The sequence below is a fragment of the Eleutherodactylus coqui genome, chromosome 4 (assembly GCF_035609145.1).
Source record: "Eleutherodactylus coqui strain aEleCoq1 chromosome 4, aEleCoq1.hap1, whole genome shotgun sequence".
Taxonomy (NCBI): Eukaryota; Metazoa; Chordata; class Amphibia; order Anura; family Eleutherodactylidae; genus Eleutherodactylus; species Eleutherodactylus coqui.
This window is the reverse complement of record NC_089840.1, coordinates 273,833,075-273,840,913: the sequence shown is the minus strand read 5'-3', so window position 1 is coordinate 273,840,913 and position 7,839 is coordinate 273,833,075.

Genomic DNA, 7,839 nt, shown 5'->3' with positions numbered 1-7,839 from the left:
CCTTAAAGGGGTTGTCCGCCGCCCAAACTGATTTTCTTCCCCCCATTAATGCCCTGTGGAGTAGAAGCATCACACACAACAGCCTTTCCCATAAAAATCGATATTCTGCTTACCTTTTCATTCCTTTTCTTCTCTTTATAAAGTTTGCCTGAAGAATTCTTCAAAGATGGCGCCGCTGGGTAGTTCCCATGATGCACTGCTGCCTCTCTCTCCTCAGCGTGCGCGCTCCCGATGACACCGGTCACATGACTGGAGGACCGGCGTCATAATGCAGACGCACGCTTCACTGCTTTGAATAGAGCCGGCAGCCGTCCGGCCCCATTCAGAGCAATGAGAGGGCAGGGAGAGCAGTGCGATCTCCTGCTAGAGCTGTGACAACTGTAACAGGAGATTCCTTCATCTCCCTGGCATGTCCCCTCATCACTGGATACTGTGACAGCCCTGTCACAGTGTCCAGTAATGAGGGGACATGCTGAGGAGATGAAGGAATCTCCTGTTACAGTTGTCACAGCTCTAGCAGGATCGTGATCTGTAGCAGCACTTTCAATAGCAGAGAATCGCGATCCTCAGCTATTGAAAGTGAAAGTAGCACCAAACATGACTGACACTCCTCCCCCCCCCACTGGCTGACAGCTCCGACCAGCAGCATCCTCCCCCCCCCCCACTGGCTGACAGCTCCGACCAGCAGCATCCTCCTCCCTCCCCCCCCCACTGGCTGACAGCTCCGACCAGCAGCATCCTCCTCCCCCCCCCCCACTGGCTGACAGCTCCGACCAGCAGCATCCTCCTCCCCCCCCACTGGCTGACAGCTCCGACCAGCAGCATCCTCCTCCCCCCCCCCCCCACTGGCTGACAGCTCCGACCAGCAGCTTCCTCCTCCCCCCCCACTGGCTGACAGCTCTGACCAGCAGCTCCCCCACCTTCCCCCTCACCCCCATCCCGGGACTACTGACTGACAGGTCTGTCAACCCTACACCTCCCCACCCCCACCCCTGACTACTGACAGCTCGCAGCACCCCTCCCCCGTGAGAGACCGGCACTCCACTCCCCCTCCTCCACTCCCCTTACCTGTCAGCTGAAGATCCCGCGGCCACGCAGCCCCTGCAGGCAGACCAGAGCTTCCTGAAGCAGCCGGCAGAAGAAGATCTACTGCGCATGCGCGGAGTAGAAGAAGCGCGTCCCCGTGCAGAGAACACCTGGAGCTGGCCCGACAAGAAGAGGACAAGAGACTTGTCGGAACCAATGGCAACCGAGGAGCAACACGGGGGGGGGGGGGCACTCCAAAAGGTAAGTGAATAACTTCTGTTTGCCTAATTTACAATGCACAATGTATATTACAAAGTGCATTGTATTGGGCAAACAGAAGTAATGAAACCTAATGTTTATGGCCGGACAACCCCTTTAACTTAGTCTGGCAGCTTTAACCTACCAAAGAGGGAGAGAGATATACACACAAGCCAACACGGTATGTGCCTTCATGTACATGAGAAGTGTTGAAGTTTTTACTGCCTACTACACTGCAAAGTGAATTTTGTACTGTCATTTTCAAGAGCTAATAAACTGTGTGCCTTCGGTATTACTAAAAGTCTTTTGACTGGTCTCTTTCTTTCATTACCACATCACATGCAAAGGCACTGGCGTCACATTGAATTTAAACTACTTGCTAACACCAATCACCCTTGTGTAATCCTCACTTCTGCCAACTTCAGGTAATTGTAGTACGGATTTCTCTGGCGGCACAAACAGGATGATACCTCTGTGCCTTAGTTCCCAGAGAGTGGGAAAATGTGCTTCTCGAACTTCTATCCTGGATTACAAATTAAGGACCTAAAATCAAAATTTTATTGCGGAGAAAGCTATGATGATGATGTATGCAAAGCTGGTGTATTATGCATTACTGAAGGACTGTGTAACCCTGGTCAGGGATCTCACTGTGTAGGATGGCAGTGAACTGCAGGAAATATTGTGCTGTGCCATGGTCTCTCAAGATGGTGCCTGTCTGCCGTCTCCTGGCCCTCAAAAGCCTGCGAACTGGAGGGAGGAGAGCACGGAGCCAGAGAGAGAGAGAGAGAGAAGCTGCTACACTGAGAAAGAATTGGAGTTGGCAATGAGGAGAGTGCCTGCTGGTACTTTGGGAAGGAGCCAGAAGTTCTGGCTCAGCTGCCGCCTTCAGCCAACTCTGCAGCAGAGTCGTCCACCCCAGAGGAGAAGCAAGACACTGGCACAGTCCCAGAGAGAATTCGTGTGGATGCCGCCCCTGGAAACCAGGCCACTGCCCTGCCATAACTGTAGAGGAAGATTTCTCCCCAGATCCTCGATAGGCACCCACTGCACCCATAACAGCCAGAGCAGCAAACACTTGCAGGGAGCTTGCCTGTAGGGAACTGTCTTCATATGCCACGTTGATAGGACATATACTGTCCTGTTACCCTCTATGGAATCTTATCCACCAGGACATTTCCAATGCTCTCAGGTATGTGCCAGAACACCGGAGACGCTATGTAGTAGAGTTCCTTGACTGTAGCTTTTCATTTGTATACCAGGAACCTAGTAAGAAGAAACCGAGGGAAGGAATATAGCTGCCGGTCACTACTGCCCCCGAGAAATGGAAACAGCAGGTTTATGCCCCGTCCTATGGGCTTCCTTATCAGCCCTTCTTGGAGGATGCGCCGTCTGATGTCAGGAGCCAGAAGAAAGGCCAAATTGATCAGGCCTCTGAAGAGGAGGAACTGGTCCAAATATGGACTCAAGGGTCTAGAGACTGCCATTACCCCAGTCTGTCTGTATATTCATCAATTGGAATCCACTCCTTTAGTAGCAATGTGACTCCTACTGGTTTCACCACCAATTCTGGAGATGACCCTGAGAAATGGAAACAGCAGGTTTATGCCCCGTCCTATGGGCTTTCGTATCAGCCCTTCTTGGAGGATGCGCCGTCTGATGTCGGGAGCCAGAAGAAAGGCCAAATGGATCAGGCCTCTGAAGAGGAGGAACTGGTCCAAATATGGACTCAAGGGTCTAGAGACTGCCATTACCCCAGTCTGTCTGTATATTCATCAATTGGAATCCACTCCTTTAGTAGCAACGTGACTCCTACTGGTTTCACCACCAATTCTGGAGATGACCCTGAAGTATCCTGGGAGCAGAAGGGAGGGCTAGTGAATAGCAGAAAAGAATCATGACCTCCCTGATAAGGTTGAGACTTTTGTTGTAAAATAAGTTCTATATATGTGTGAAAACATGGACTGCCTCTGAGGTAGAGCCACTTGTGCTTCAAAAGACTTAATGAACTACCATGGTTGTGAGCCATTTCTGCATCTGCTTGGCCTAAAGAGGAAACACCGCCTTTTCTTGTTCCGCAAGGTGATTCCTCTTGTTTTCAGTGTTATTTCCAGTTGGGACAGAAACAAAGGTGTCAATATGGACTTTGTGCTTTCACATGTACCCAGAGTTGACATACTGTAATGTTCAACAGTTACTTCTGGCTGGAAATCGTACCCAAGCAGTGAGATTATATATGTTTCTAAAAAGACAGTTTCCAAGGACACCTGAAGATACCTTGAGTTCACGTTTCCATAAGTGGAGGGGAAAAAAACAAACAAAAAAAATGCAGTGTGCTCCATTTTCGTGAGGTGCTCACATGGACGACTTCCATTGAAATCAATGTAAGCCGTCCCACCTGTGGCCCTTCCGCAATTAACACTGCGGAAAAGGTTGTGGGACCCGCGTGATTAAATAGTGATGGCACAGGAAAATCTGTACTGCACATATCCGATGGCAAGTTGTTTGAACAATCCACAGTACAGAAAAAAATGACTGACGGGTACGCAGGGTCGCCTGCTGCAGCCAGGGCTATCTTCTGCTGCAAGATTTTGCATGCGTAATCCAACCTGTTCATGTGCAAGTGGCCTTAGGAGAGAACTATACCAAGGATCCCGGACTTAGTGGGACTAGTTGGGACACTTTCTGGTTTTCAAAAAGATAATTTTTTATTGGAGATAAATCAAACCTATTACTGCACTGAGACCGACTACAGAGTCTCCTCTCCATCCATGTCATCACTGTAGTTATGTGTATCACAATATATATGGGTCTGATGTTTCCACTACTCATCAGGAGCCATCATTCATACCCCAGGGGTAGTTGGTGGTGAAGGTCGACCATATTACAAAGAAGAACAACTCAGTCCAGAAGGTACAAATTCTAGGATGGGACCATTGTAGCAGCATAAATTCAGCCCTATCTTCTCTTATCAATGACATTGTGATGTAAGAACTCCACAGAGTCCAAAAGATCTTAAAAGTGTGAAGAAAGTGATCGACTTATCCTTCAATAAGACTCCATAGCACACTCACGGTTCATATAGAAAACCTGGAAATGTCATGGAATTTTTTGATTTGTCATGGATTTTTGTGAATAATAATTACTTTATTCCATTAGAATCCAGTATTGTGTTTAACACTATAGGCTAAAGGAATAAAGAAATTGTTATATATATATAGCACCCCACATGTCCATTACACACACACACAGCGCCCCACATGTTCATCACACACACACACGTATATATAGCACCCCACGTCTATTACAATTACACACACACATATATATATATATATTGCGCCCCACATGTCCATTACACACACATATTGCGCCCTACATGTCCATTACACACACATACTGTAGATATATAGCGCCCCACATGTCCATTACATATATATGGCACCCCACATGTCTGTTATCAGACCACACCGGTACTGATCTGATGACCTCGTTGCCAGGTGCCAAATTGGTAGATATGGAAGCCCGTGATGAGAAGATTTGCTAGCAATTATCTATCAATAGCATGAAATCACTCCATGTTATGTCAAGACATTTCTCCAGTGAGAATCTCAATGAATTCTACTTTATTATCAACATTACCAACTCTTATACAGAGAGAAGAAGGCGGATTCAAAAGTTACTTGGGACAAAGATTAGTGTTACATAAGTGACAAAGCTTATTGATCATAAGGCTTATTGACATCTACCAAATATTCTCAAAGTTCTTAAGGCCCGTCTTAAACATGGAAATCAGTGCAGTCAGGATATTGTTATCGTATTATACACTATTTCTGCTATAGCTGTGTGTCTTCTCTGTTAACACAGCTTAGTCTTATTTAACTTTTTTGCTGACCAACTATTTTAGAATCCTAGCTACCGGCACTACAAAGCATAGGTCCTAATTAGAGATGAGCGAGCACCAAAATGCTCGGGTGCTCGTTACTCGGGACGAAATTATCGCGATGCTCGAGGGTTCGTTTCGAGTAACAAACCTCATTGAAGTCAATGGGCGACCCGAGCATTTTTGTATATCGCCGATGCTCGCTAAGGTTTTCATTTGTGAAAATCGGGGCAATTCAAGAAAGTGATGGGAACGACACAGCAACGGATAGGGCAGGCGAGGGGCTACATGTTGGGCTGCATCTCAAGTTCCCAGGTCCCACTATTAAGCCACAATAGCGGCAAGAGTGCCCCCTCCCAACAATTTTTACTTCTGAAAAGCCCTCATTAGCAATGCATACCTTAGCTAAGCACCACACTACCTCCAACAAAGCACAATCCCTGCCTGCATGACACTCCGCTGCCACTTCTCCTGGGTTACATGCTGCCCCCCCCCCCCCCCCCCCGCACGACCCAGTGTCCACAGCGCACACCAAACTGTCCCGGCGCAGCCTTCAGCTGCCCTCATGCCACGCCACACTCATGTCTATTTATAAGTGCGTCTGCCATGAGGAGGAACCACAGGCACACACTGCAGAGGGTTGGCACGGCTAGGCAGCGACCCTCTTTAAAAGGGGCGGGGCGATAGCCGACAATGCTGTACAGAAGCAATGAGAAATATAATCCTGTGCCACCGCCATCAGGAGCTGCACACGTGGGCATAGCAATGGGGAACCTATGTGCCACACACTATTCATTCAGTCAGACCGCGTTTTTTTATAAATAGTCACAGCCAGGTACAACTCCGCAATGGGAATTCCGTGTGCACCCACAGCATGGGTGGCTTCCTGGAACCCACCGGCGGTACACAAATATACCCCATTGCATTGCCCATCACAGCTGAGGTAATGTCGTGCTTACTGCAGGTGGGCTTCGGCCCACACTGCATGCCCCAGTCAGACTGGGGTTCTTTAGAAGTGGACACATGCAGTTACAACTCCGTGTGGACCCACGGCATGGGTGGCTCCCTGGAACCCACCGGCGGTACATAAATATATCCCAGTGCAGTGCCCAACACAGCTGATGTAACATCAGCTTTAATGCAGGTGGGCAAAAAATTAATTGGATTACGCTGTAGGCGAGGGCCCCAAAAAATTGGTGTACCAACAGTACTAATGTACGTCAGAAAAATTGCCCATGCCCAACCAAGAGGGCAGGTGAAACCAATTAATCGCTTTGGTTAATGTGGCTTAATTTGTAACTAGGCCTGGAGGCAGCCCAGTTAAAATAAAAATTGGTTCAGGTGCAAGTTTCAATGCTTTAATGAGCATTGAAACGTATAAAAATTGTTTAGAAAAATTATATGACTGAGCCTTGTGGGCCTAAGAAAAATTGCCCGTTCGGCGTGATTACGTCAGGTTTCAGGAGGAGGAGGATGAATATTATACACAGATTGATGAAGCTAAAAGGTCCCCGTTTTTGATGGTGATAGAGAACGATGCTTCCATCCACGAGTGCAGCCTACGTATTGTTTAGGTATCGCTGCTGTCCGCTGGTGGAGAAGAGAAGTCTGGGGAAATCCAGGCTTTGTTCATCTTGATGAGTGTAAGCCTGTCGGCACTGTCGGTTGACAGGCGGGTATGCTTATCTGTGATGATTCCCCCAGCCGCACTAAACACCCTCTCTGACAAGACGCTAGCCGCAGGACAAGCAAGCACCTCCAGGGCATACAGCACGAGTTCAGGCCACGTGTCCAGCTTCGACACCCAGTAGTTGTAGGGGGCAGAGGCGTCACGGAGGACGGTCGTGCGATCGGCTACGTACTCCCTCACCATCCTTTTACAGTGCTCCCGCCGACTCAGCCTTGACTGGGGAGCGGTGACACAGTCTTGCTGGGGAGCCAGAAAGCTGTCAAAGGCCTTAAAGAGTTTTCCCCTGCCTGTGCTGTACATGCTGCTTGATCTCTGCGCCTCCCCTGCTACCTGGCCCTCGGAACTGCGCCTTCGGCCACTAGCGCTGTCGGATGGGAATTTTACCATCAGTTTGTCCGCCAGGGTCCTGTGGTATAGCACCACTCTCGAACCCCTTTCCTCTTCGGGTATGAGAGTGGAAAGGTTCTCCTTATACCGTGGGTCGAGCAGTGTGTACACCCAGTAATCCGTAGTGGCCAGAATGCGTGTAACGCGAGGGTCACGAGAAAGGCATCCTAACATGAAGTCAGCCATGTGTGCCAGGGTACCTGTACGCAACACATGGCTGTCCTCACTAGGAAGATCACTTTCAGGATCCTCCTCCTCCTCCTCAGGCCATACACGCTGAAAGGATGACAGGCAAGCAGCATGTGTACCCTTAGCAGTGGGCCAAGCTGTCTCTTCCCCCTCCTCCTCATGCTCCTCCTCCTCAATGCGCTGAGATATAGACAGGAGGGTGCTCTGACTATCCAGCGACAGACTGTCTTCCCCCGCCTCTGTTTCCGAGCGCAAAGCGTCTGCCTTTATGCTTTGCAGGGAACTTCTCAAGAGGCATAGCAGAGGAATGGTGACGCTAATGATTGCAGCATCGCCGCTCACAATCTGGGTAGACTCCTCAAAGTTTCCAAGGACCTGGCAGATGTCTGCCAACCAGGCCCACTCTTCT